Raw genomic sequence first — 13,555 nt, 5'->3', positions numbered from 1 at the left:
CCATCCTGGTATGCATGGCCCCCTCATCCCTATCCTGGTACGCATGGCCCCTCAACTCAATCCTGGTATGTATGGCCTCTTCATCCCCATCCTGGTATGCATGGCCCCCCATCCCCATCCTGGTATGCATGACCCCCTCATCCCTATCTTGGTACGCATGGCCCCATCATCCCTATTCTGGTATGCATGGTCCTCTCCTTGGACAGAAATGTTGTCTTTATTATGTGAATGGCTACTTGGCACTTAAAGATGTTACTACTAGCTCAGAACTCACTTTAATGCACTGAATCGACTGTAATGCTGTTGTTAGTGCAATATTTCAGAATCTGGAGCCCTACTTTGAATTTTGCCTTGGGCCACAATTTGTCTAAAACCGGCCCTGGAAGGAGGATAGATAGAGTAAGAAGATGGTTAAGTGATTTGTGAGAGCGTCTCTTGTGTTGGATGGTGGGACTTAATGGATCTGTGAAGTTTAGCAATGTGAAAAGAGCATGAGTGCTATACATAGGAGAGGACTGAGGGGCTGATATGGATGGAGTGTAAAGAGTTAGTGCAAGGACGGTGGATTTGACTGAATGCAGCAGCCATGATATAAATTATACAAAGGCATATGGTGAATATTTGTTGTAATCCAAGTGTAAAGGGAATAGGTTTGTCTAATTGTCTTACCTGTCTCCTGCCCTGTCTAACTGCCATGGTATAACTGTCAGGTACTTTGATAAATGTACTTCGATTAAGTGTACATAAATGCTACCCCTGCATGTAATGTAGCCCCCTCATTTTGCATAATGCAGCCCCCCATAGAATCTAATGTAACCCCCTCAGAGTATAATGCAGCCCCCTCATAAGGTGTAATGTAGCCCCCCATAGAATATAATGTAGCCCCCTAATAGAGTATAATGCAGCACCCCCATAGAATATAATGTAGCCCCCACAAAGGGTGTAATGCAGCCCCCTCATATAGTATCATGCAGCCCTCATATAGTATCATGCAGCCCCCCCATAGGGTATAATGTAGCCCCCATAGAATATAATGCAGCCCCCTCATCGGGTATTATGCAGCCCCCCATAGAATATAATGTAGCCCCCTCATAGGGTATAATTTATCCCCCTCATAGGTTATAATGCAGCCCCCCTCATAGAGTATAATGCAACCCCCCATAGAATATAATGGAGCCCCCTTGTAGTGTATAATGCAGCTCCTCTCATATAGTATTATGCAGCCCCCCATAGAATATAATGTAGACCTTCATAGAGTATAATGGTATAATGTAGCCCTCCCTCCATAGAATATAATGTAGCCCCCTCCACAGTATTATGGTCATCTGCACTCACTCACTGATATATATATATATATATATGTGTGTATATATATATATATATATATATATATATATATATATATATATATATATTACAGCTCTGGAAAAAATTAAGAGATCACCACATCAAAACCCTGTCATGGGCAGCCCATTCTCCAGACCTGAACCCCATTGAAAACCTCTGGAATGTAATCAAGAGGATGATGGATAGTCACAAGCCATCAAACAAAGAACAACTGCTTACATTTTTGCATCAGAAGCAGTGTGAGAGACTGTGGGAAAGCATGCCAAGACGCATGAAAGCTGTTTTTTTTTTTTTTAATCCTAGTTATTCCACAAAATATTGATTTCAGAACTCTTCCTGAGTTAAAACATTAGTATTGTTGTTTCTAAATGATTATGAACTTGTTTTCTTTGCATTATTTTAAAACTGAAAGCACTGTGTTTGTTTTTTTAATTTGTACCATTTTTCTTTGTCAGAAAAAAAATACAAAATTTATTGCTTGGAAATTCGGAGACATGTTGTCAGAAGTTTATAGACTGAAAGAACAATTTACATTTTACTCAAAAATGTACCTATAAAGAGAAAAAAAAGTATAAAAAACCCTGCTGTGGTGTTCACAATCCTCTTGCAATAGGACAAGCTGGATGACAAAACAAGTGCTAGCAATATCCCAAAAGTAATAGGAATGAAAAAAATAACTTTTAACCAAAGGAGTTGAAAAGAAAAGTCTTGAGTAAGGAAAAAAGGGCTCAATTATGGCTTTACTAGCAGAGGGATACAGTGAGCGTCATGTTGCCTCCATCCTTAAAATTTCTGCAGTCCATTATAACAAGGTCAAGCAGCATACATTGGGGACAGCAAAGCTACAGACCGGGAGAGGGCGAAAACGACCCTTCACTGACCGGGATGACCGTCATCTTATTCGACTGTTTCTCCGCAACTGCAGGATGACATCAAGTGACCTACAAAAGAAATGGCAGCTGGGGTGAAGTGCACGGGAAGAACAGTTTGTAACAGACTCCTAGAGGCAGGGCTCAAGTCATGTAAAGGTAGGAAAAAAGCCTTTCATCAATGCGAAACAAAGGAGAGCCAGGCTGAAGTTTGCCAAAGAACATAAGGATTGGACCATAGAGGACTGGAGTAAGGTAATCTTTTCCGATGAGTCTAATTTTCAGCTTTGCCCAACACCTGGTCTAATGGTTAGACGGAGACCTGGAGAGGCGTACAAGCCACAGTGTCTTGCACCCACTATGAAATTTGGTGGAGGATTGCTGATGATCTGGGGATGCTTCAGCAAGGCTGGAATTGGGCAGGTTAAGCGAAGGACGTATGAATCAAGCCGCATACAAGGTTATCTTTGAAAAACAGTTGATTCCTTCTGCTTAGGCAATGTTCCCCAACTCTGAGGACTGTTTTTTCCAGCAGGACAATGCACCATTCCACACAGCTAGGTCAATCAATGTGTGGATGAAGGACCATCTCATCAAATTCCTGTCCGACCCAGTCCAATGTCCAGACCTGAACCCCATTGAAAACCTCTGGAATGTAATCAAGAGGAAGATGGATAGTCACAAGCCATCAAACAAAGAACTGCTTACATTTTTGTGCCAGGAGTGGCATAAGGTCACCCAAAAGCAGTGTGAAAGACTGGTGGAAAGCATGCCAAGACGCATGAAAGCTATCATTAAAAATCATGGTTATTCCACAAAATATTGATTTCTGAACTCTTCCTGAATTACCGTATTTTTCGCTTTGTAAGACGCACTTTTTTTCCCCCAAATTTGGGGGGAAAATAGGGGTGCGTCTTACAATGCAAACATCCTTTTTTGGGCTGCCGCTGCGGGTGCCGTTACTTGCCGCCACCGCGCTGGGTCCTCCGGGTGCTGCCGCCGCGCTGGGTCCCTTAGGTGCTGCTGCTACCGCCGCCGCGCTGTGTACCCCGGTGCCTGCCGCCACCACCGGGCTCTGTCCCATGCTGCGTGGGGGGCTCTGCCGTTCCATCCATGCCTGCGCGGTGGCTTGCTTCCTGGAAAATGGCATCTCCTGAGATTTCAGTGCCGAGATCTCCATCTGCGCTTGCGCGGTGGCCATTTTCCAGGAAGCAAGCCACCGCGCAGGCATGGATGGAACGGCAGAGCCCCCCACGCAGCACAGGACAGAGCCCGGTGGCAGGCACCGGGGGACACAGCGCGGCGGCGGCAGCAGCACCCGAGGGACCCAGCGCGGCGGCAGCAGCAGCACCCGAGGGACCCAGCGCGGCGGCGGCAGCACCCGGAGGACCCAGCACGGTGGCGGCAGCACCAGGTACAGAGTGGGCGACAGCACCCAGGGGACAGAGTGGGCGACAGCACGCCGGGGACAGAGTGGACAGCAACCCAGACCGGTAAGCAATAAGACGCCTGGATTATAAGAAGCACCACCATTTTATTAAAAAACGTTTTTTCCTATTTTTCTCCTCAAAATTTGGGGTGCGTCTTATAATCCGGAGCGTCTTATAAAGCGAAAAATATGGTAAAACATTAGTATTGTTGTTTCTAAATGATTATGAACTTGTTTTCTTAGCATTATTTGAGGTCTGTCTCTAATCTTCCCTTCATCTCTAAACTCCTGGAACGCCTGGTCCACTCCCGTCTTATCCGCTATCTCTCAGAAAACTCTGTTCTCGACCCTCTCCAATCTGGTTTCCGCTCTTTACACTCCACTGAAACTGCCCTCACTAAAGTCTCTAATGATCTGCTAACAGCGAAATCAAATGGGCATTACTCCATGCTAATTCTCTTGGATCTCTCTGCAGCATTCGACACTGTGGATCATCAGCTCCTCCTCACTATGCTCCGTTCCATTGGTCTCAAGGACACCGTTCTCTCCTGGTTCTCCTCCTATCTCTCCGACCGCTCCTTTACTGTATCTTTTGCCGTTCCTCCTCCTCTCCCCTTCCCCTTATTGTTGGGGTCCCTCAAGGATCGGTTCTAGGCCCCCTCCTCTTCTCCTTGTACACTGCCCCTATTGGTCAAACAATCAGTAGATTTGGTTTCCAGTACCATCTCTATGCTGATGGCACCCAATTATACGCTTCTTCTCCTGACATCACGCCAGCCTTTCTAGAAAACACCGGCGATTGTCTAAACGCTGTGTCTAATATCATGTCCTCACTATTATCTGAAACTGAACCTGTCAAAGACTGAACTCCTGGTGTTTCCTCCCTCTACTAATGTACCTATACCCGACATTGCCATATCCGTGTGTGGTTCCACTATTACTCCCCAGCAACAGGCCCGCTGTCTTGGGGTCATACTTGATTCCGAGCTTTCCTTTGCCCCCTACATTCGATCACTGGATCGCTCTTGTCATCTGCACCTCAAAAACATTTCTAGAATTCGACCTTTTCTTACTTTTAACTCTGTTTCTCTTATTCATTCTCGTCTGGACTATTGTAACTCTCTTCTAATCGGTCTCCCTCTTACCAAACTCTCCCCTCTCCAATCTGTCTTTAATGCTGCAGCCAGGATCATATTCCTCACCAATCGTTACACCGATGCCTCTACCTTGTGCCAGTCATTACACTGGCTACCCATCCACTCCAGAATTCAGTATAAACTTATTACCCTCACCCACAAAGCCCTCCATAGCTCAGCACCACCTTACATCTCCTCCCTTGCTTCAGTATACCACCCTACCAGCGCCCTCCGTTCTGCTGATGACCTGAGGTTAGCATCCTCAATAGTCAGAACCTCCCACTCCCGTCTCCAAGACTTTACACGTGCCGCGCCAATTCTTTGGAATGCACTTCCCAGGTCAATACGATTAGTCCCCAATCCCCACAATTTTAAGCGTGCCCTGAAAACGCATTTATTCAGACTGGCCTATCGCCTCAACACATTAACCTAATCTATCCCTGTGTGACACAGCCAAAAGTTTTACCATAATCCAAATTTCCCGCATCATGTTCCCACATGCTTTATACATCCATTAGCCCTCTGTGTTTGTACTGTTACACACTTAACATTATGGTTGGTCCATACAATCAGGGCAACTGTTACCACCCACCTTTCGTGTCTACCTCTTTCCTCATAGACTGTAAGCTTGAGAGCAGGGCCTTCTTTCCTCTTGGTATTTGTTATAATCTATGTGATTATTGTTATGCTGTAATGTCTATTGTCTGTACATATCCCCTCTGAAATGTAAAGTGCTGCGGAATATGTCGGCGCTATAAAAATAAAATTTATTATTATTATTATAGGTCTGCAAGCACTGCATTTTTTTGTCATTTTGACTATTTCTCATTTTCTGAAAGTAAATGCAAAATTTAATGCTGCAAATTCGAAGACATGTTGCCAGTAGCTTATAGAATAAAAGAGCAATTTACATTTTACTCAAAAATATACCTATAAAGAGAAAAATCAGACAAACTGAAAATTTTGCAGTGGTCTCTTAATTTTTGCCAGTGCTGTATATATACATACACATATATATATATATATATATATATATATATATATATATATATATATATATATATATATATATATATATAACTCCTGGCAATGAAGATGGAAAAACAACAATAAAAAAATCTTATTACCAAAACATATGTCGACCTAATGCAGAGAAAATGGTTACGAAAGCATTGCCTGTGCACAGTAAATCCATCAGATACATAAGCATATTAAGCTATCAGACTGTAAAGTGGTCATGATGTCTAAAATAGTGACATTTTATATACACTACTCTCATTTTCATACCATTAGACAGTCAGGAACCACTGACTTCATTGATAGGTTTTCAGTATAATATTTATGATGCATCACCAATATCCACAAGGAAATATTTTTTCTATAATTTTAATGCATATTGGTTTCCTGTTGTAAAAATAGCATAAACTGTGTGGTGGTGGATAAATATGGCTTTAGGTGTTTCACGTTATTTCATAATACAGCCTCTTCATACTTCTTAAACTGTTGAATGTCTGAACTTTTCATTTAAAGGCAAGCTAACTAAATAAAAGTTGTAATTTAGTTAGTGCTAGTTAAAGAGAAACCACACTTTAGGGCGAGGAAAAAAGGATGTCATATGCATGTCTAGTCATATTAATATAAAATCTCAGATCGACATATTAGGGTAGTTATCACCTACATTTTTTTCTATGTTATAGTCTCTCCACAGCTAGAAGTTTACTTTTTTTTCTGGTACTGATTATACTTATAGAAAAATGGTGCTTAGGTGAACATACCATATTTTTGTGATTATAAGACGCACTTTTTCCAGCAAACATTTTGGGGAAAATGGGGGTGCATCTTATAATCTGAATGTAATTACCAGGGGGACACGGCTGCATGGATGCTGCTGCAGGAAGCTGGCAGTGGCAGGAGTGGGGTGATGCTGCGGGCCCTGGGGCGGGAGGAGGGGGTGTATAGCAGTGTGAGGCTGTGACGGGGCTCCAGGCTTTCACAAAATGTTGGCGGAGTCCCAGCACTTCCACATTGTTTTCACTGCGGCGGACCTAGGGAAAAGTTCACCGCACCGCAGTGAAAATGATAGGAAGTGCGGGGACTCCGCCGACATTTTCTGAAAGCCTGGAGCCAACCGCAGTCTCGCATCACCGAACACCCCCTCCTTCTATCCTTGTGCCTGCAGCATCACCCTACTCCTGCCGCCACTACCTTCCTGCAGCAGTGACCTTGCCTCCTGTAACCTCACTCAATCGCAGCCGCTGCCTCCCCCAGTAAGCTATCATAAAAGCACACTGTAAGATGCACCACCATTTTATTAAAACAATTTTTTCCTATTTTCCTCCCCAAAATTTGAGGTGCATCTTATAGTCTGCAAAGTATAGTACTTTTTTTTTTACCACCCCCATGTGTTAACTTTTACCCCTGCTTGCTGCAGTCTTGATATTCTTTTGTGGGAATTTATTCGGACCGCCATTCTTTATGCCACTCCTAGTAAAGCATGCTCGCCTCTTTATGAATTCATAGCATTGTGTGGCAAAAAGCCAAATCTATGTTAGTCTTGGGCTGTAGTAGATTTGGACTATATTTTGCCACTTTCTGGCTTAAATTCTTATAAAAAATTTTGGCAACCCCTTATTCCAATGCCTTCACAATGCTATGCCCAATTTTTAGAAAAATGACATAAGTGGACGAAAAAAAAAAATCACGTAGCAAATTATGGCATAAATATTGTGTACACCATAATTTGTGACTTTTATGCCACAAAGATGGCTTAGGTACAATAATAAATCCTTTCAATATGTTTTTGCTCAGTGAATTGAATAAGACTTGCTTCAAAATAACTATTTAATTATTTAGAGCATTCTTGTCATCCCTTAATATTCCTATCTGGTAGCTGCCCTGGTGACCTTGCAAGCTCTCCACTGTTTCCATCTACTATTACTGAACTGCATATTTTACCATGTCCGTAAGAAGAAGGGTGATACCATAGGCAGGTGGTTAGTATGGATGTGCATGATGATCTTTTTGAACTTACAGTCTGAAGGGCCCATTATCAGCTTTTCTGAAAATTCTTAATTAATTTTTTTAAGTTAACCTGACCTGGTTTTCTGTTTTTTTTTTTTTGTGGTTCAATATTATGAACATGGTTTAGGGTACGTTCACATACAGTGGTCATACTGTGGCATCTAACCGCAGAAGCCCAATGCTGCTGCAGTCTTTAGCTGTTTCACGATCAGATTGATCAGATGGGAAAGTATGTTTTATCTTCGCTTCGGACAGATGAGGGATATGGTTGTTTATTATTTTATTTTTTTTTTTCCAGAGGGGACATGGGCATCAGAAGATTATCTTCTTGTCTACAGAGAACATGGGCTTCAATGGATTAGGTGTAAAGGTGAGTATAACTTTGCTTTTTTATTCTTAAAATGTGTCCCTAAATGTGTTTTTTTTTTTGCTTCACTTTCCTGTGATATTTGGTTTGAGAGGAGTCTCCAAGAGGATGTCACAGGAGCCTGGGGCTGCATTCACTTCTCTGCAGTGTATATGACACCTCCTGGAACAAGACAGGTAATCAGTGGGTGGTATTGCAGTTATTACAGTTTTTTGCATCACTGCCCTCTGAAGATGTCCTGGATTCATGGTCATGATAGAAACTATTGGAGATGTGAGTGCAGCACCTGCATGCGCCTATCTCCGCCACCGCTTCTTCTATGAAAGAAGACATAATCAAGGGCAGAAATGGAAGCTGTGAGTGACACAAGCGCTGCCTCCTGATGACATGGTGTTGTAGTAGCGGTTGTAGACTCTTCTGATGACATTGTGTCAGATAGATTCTTCTGGGAAGTGACTGCAGCACTAAACTCTTAAGACATCCTATTTGAAACTCCTCTCAAATGAAACATTACAAGAAGTGCAGTAAAAAACACATCTAGGGATTAGCTAGATAGGGAGACCTGTTGGGTATTGTATAATTTATAGCTAATTACAAAAGATTTTAAGGTTTAAAGGTAGATATTTAGAAAATACACTGTCACTGGTTTACCTCGACAGAGAGAAGTGAGAAGACTGCAGTGTCTGATTTCTCCTACTCCTGAACTGTTTAGAAGCACTTCACCTTCATATTAAATAGTGCAAGATTCTGTTAGCAGTACAGGGGTTAATTTGCTCAGTTGAGAGCTTTTGGAAGCTTTTCTGCATTAAAGCTCTCAACTGATTAACTGCTAGCCACTCCCCTCTCCTATATATTATGGGCTTTGACAAGCACTCATTGCCAGAGCTAGCTTCATGCTGCATGGATAGGATATGGTGGTTTGATGTTGTTTGAGAAGGCATTTGGTGGATTTATCTGAGACTGTTGCTAGGTTTTGGTTGTGTGCTAATTCCCCTCCTCCTACTTTGTGTTTACCCCATCCTCCACTCTTCAGTGTTTACCTCTGCTGTTTTTGTGAGTATATTTGTATGATTGATATTTCCTTTATTCTTGTTTGTATTGTGTTAGTCTGGTTGGTGTGTTACAGTACACTACTACTTCCCTCTTCCCTGGGTGGGGGAAGGGTACAGTCTGAGAGCAGATTCAAGAGCTAAGGCAAGGTTCTCAAGCATTAGGACAGGGAAGGAGCCCCTGGTCCCGAGACACCTGAAAACAGAATCATGACACACATTTTAGGTACCGGACCACCCCTTCAAGAAACCTATTATCAAAATTTATTTACAAACTCCAAAGGAGTTTTGTAAATTTTCATTAAAGAGTAAACAATCGTAATTAAATAATACAGGTAAATTCTATTGTCATTGAAGAAATTTATGCAGAATCTGTTAACATTGGATGTGAACCTAAGCATAAATTAGTGTACAGAATCATCCGTAGTCATTTACAGCTTTCAAAAGATTGCACAGACAAATATCTCAGTGCATGATGTATTTTCACAGGAGAGCATAATTTCGATGAATGTGCAATACTGCGAAATGACATAACATTGCATTGTAATAGTAAACTGTGAAGGGGAAGCATCTGACAAATATGCTTGACCACAAAACCTTTTGCTACATGTTGGCAATGTAATTTCCCAAGAGCATTCTCAACTCAGCTTGTAAGTGCCTCTTTATGAATACACAATGTATCTGTATTAAAAGTAGTACACATTTTTAGATAGCAGCAGCTTTTAATGATAAAAATATTTATTGTTAATAGCAGTCAAAAGACATTTGCAAAACATGGGTAATTGTTAACGTGGATCTACACACAATTATATAAGCAACTCTCGTCTAAGTACTAAATTAACACACAGATATTTTGACAAGCTACTGCTGTCATACAATGATTTCTGTTTGTTAGATTGTCAGTTTTCATATAATTATTATAATGACTTGCCTTTGTACAAAAAAAATCTGTGTGCCCAACCTTAGATCTACACATAGTGTAATTTTATTTTTTTCTATACCAATGGAACTACAAAGTTTTGATTCTTCTTCATATTATTATTATTATTATTATTATTATTATTATTATTATTATAATTATTATTATTATTTTAAAGCACCATTAATTCCAGGGGACTGTACATGTGAAGAAGTTTTACATACATGTAATACACATGTAAAATACAAGTAAAATAAACACATAGCAAATATAATGACTGACTCATAAGAAAGGGCTTACAATCTACAAGGTAATGGAGAATGTCCTGTTTTGTTCCTCCCTCCATCTCCATGTACTGCTTTTTATATATAATAAAGCTTTTTTGTATCCTTGAAAAACCATCTTGGGATTATTGATCGTCGTTTTTTTCTTGTGTTATTAAGGTATTGGAGAATGTTGGTAGTTGAAACCACGCTAGTGCTAATGACCTGACAAAATTGATTTTTCACGATGCATCTGAAAGTTCCAATCTGGGAAAACCATGTTATGCTGAGGTAGTTAATAGAGATGAGAGAACCTTTCAAGGTTTGGTTCGGATTCGCCGAATGGCCAGCTGTTCGCAGAACCGTTTGCTGAACGGTTCGTCAAATGTATCCGAACCCCATTAGATTCAATCCGCTGCAAAACAAGCAAAACCAAACGCATAGACAACACCTTAAGGGGTGACAAAATGCTGCCCAAACATCTAAAATTAGGGTCAAACACCATGAAAAGAAATTTGTAAATGGCACAGAAGCAGTCAGCTATGGACCAGGCATGAGATATCAGGGCCTGGACCAGCATTTGCAGCTTGGAATTGAAGTTTCAATGAGGTCCTGGTGGTTATGGAAGCGGTGTAAGCCTTCTTAGCTGGGAGACCTCACACTTCATTGAACACCTACAATTATTTTTTATTACAGCCACACTCAGATGGCACAAATATAATTTTCATAGACTACTATTGAAAGAAAAATGTAAGAATATTAACATAGGTAGTTGACTGAAAGTAAGTGCAGGCCTGCCTGTCTGGGAGCCCAACTTACTCGAGCAACTCAACAGATGGCAGCAATTTCCACAGATTAGAAAGAATATAATAGGCCTCTGACACACTTTATACTACAGGCAACCCACCAGATGGAGACCCAATTTGGAGTTTCCACATTTCAAAAAATAATTGTCACACAGCACTAAAGTGGCATCAATTTCCACAGAGTAGAAACAGTATAATTGGCCTCTGACTCACCTTCCACCGCAGGCAACCCATCACATGGAGACCCAACTCGGAGTCTCTACATTTCAAAAAAATGGTTGTAATATCTTCAGCAGTAACAACAGCAGGCACAGAAGACACCACAAAGACTGCAGTAATGCAACGTAAATACACGAGACTAAAACTACACCATCGACTAGTCTGCCCAATCAGCGACTGGGGTGCAAAACTCATTGGAAGTCCATGACTTATTCATTTTGATGAAAGTTAGGCAGTCTACACTTTGAGAGGACAGCTGGATACACTTATCCGTCAAGATACAACCAGCAGCACTGAAGACAGGTTCTGAGAGAATGCTGGCTGCTGGGCATGATAAAACCTCCAAGGTGTGACAGGCAAGCTCAGGCCACTCTTCCATTTTTGAAGACCGAAATGTAAAAAGGTCCAACCCCCCGGCATTGATATTGAGCTCCAGATACTGCTGCACCATCCTCTCCAGTCGTTCACAATGTGTCAGACTTGTACTCTTTTCTGCTGGTGCACAGGCTGGATTAAAAAATATGTTAAACGACATACAGAAATTGCTTATGCCATTTACACTTCTGCTGCTGCAGCTAATGTTTTGGCGATGACACCTGCATTGAGCAGCAGGGTGGTTTGCTGGTAAAAGGGGAAAAAAAATCTCTTTAAATCTTCTGCCTGAGCGAGTGTGACCTGAGCGTAAGTGCTAACTGTGGTAAGTGTGTGACTTGTGATTCAGTGACTTTGGATTCAGGGAGTTTCCAAGGGAGGTATTACTGAATTACTGTTATATTTTATTAATCCCCATTAGGATGTGCTCCACTATTGCCAATGCCATCCAGTGTACGTCTTGCCGCATGTATGAAATCCTTGACCAGATGGTCGAGGGTGCATACTGCTGTGTGAGATGTGAGCACGTTGTGCATTTGGAAGTCCAGATACTGGATCTAAATGTGTAGCTGGCAAAAATGAGATCCATAGACAATATGGAAAGGAGTCTTCTGTTCACTGAGCAGATGCTAAATGGGATAGATGAGGGGGGGATGCTAGGTTGGAGCTGCAGAACAGTGAAGCAGCTAGCTGGGTGACAGTTAGAAGGCAGGGTAGAGGGAAGAGTGCTAGGGAGGCTAGTCCTGATCTGGCACACCCCAATAAGTTTGCTAAGTTGGCAGATGAGGGGAGTTTCAGTGCAGGAGTAGCACTGCTGAAACTAGGTATATCCTCTGAAAGCCGGAGGAGTGTCTGCTCCAGAAAGGGGGAAATAGGAGAACAGGGCAGGCCAGACAGGTGCTGGTAGTGGGGGACTCAATTATTAGGGGAACAGATAGGGTAATCTGTCACAAAGACAGGGATCGTCGAATGGTGTGCTGTCTACCTGGTGCTCGAGTCCGACACATCGCTGATCGGGTTGACAGATTACTGGGCTGGTGAGGATCCAGTGGTCATGGTGCACATTGGCACAAATGACAAAGTTAGGGGTAGGTGGAAGGTCCTTAAAGATGATTTCAGGGAATTAGGCTGCAAGCTTAAAGCAAGGACCTCCAAGGTGGTATTTTCGGGAATACTTCCTGTACCATGTGCCACGCCAGAGAGGCAACGGGAGATTAGGGAGGTTAATAAGTGGCTCAGGAATTGGTGTAGGAAGGAGGGGTTTGGGTTCCTGGAGAACTGGGCCAACATCTCTTTTCAATGATCTTTTTATTGATTAATCAAAAGATGATAACACCACATAGAAATAACCAATTTAAGTTAACATGGATTGTAATGGTGTAAAACATTTAGCAAATGCGAAATATATTCATTTATGAAAGAGTAGAACTAACAATAGAGATGAGGGGGGAAGAAAATGGGGAAAGAGAGAGGCGGGGGGGAGGGAAAGTAGAGGAGAGAGAGAGGGTAAGTGTTCCGAAACATCACAGACCAAGTTTCGAGTTAATAAAATATTCATACTTGTAGACAGCGTCGGACTGGCCCACAGGAGAACCGGTGGATTCTCCGGTGGGCCCTGGCATCTGGTGGGCCCTGGCACCTGCTGGCATACAGGGCCAGCAGTTGCCTAGGGCCCCCGCTGCTCCAGGGGCCCCCAGCCAGTGGTGTGTCGCACACCATGCAGCTGCTATGGGGGCCCCTGCCAGCGGAGTAGCAGCG

The sequence above is a fragment of the Dendrobates tinctorius genome, unplaced genomic scaffold (genome assembly GCF_039654945.1).
Source record: "Dendrobates tinctorius isolate UK_male_01 unplaced genomic scaffold, ASM3965494v1 ptg000046l, whole genome shotgun sequence".
NCBI classification, from domain to species: Eukaryota; Metazoa; Chordata; class Amphibia; order Anura; family Dendrobatidae; genus Dendrobates; species Dendrobates tinctorius.
The sequence above is the reverse complement of the archived record's forward strand: the minus strand, read 5'-3'. Positions refer to the sequence as shown.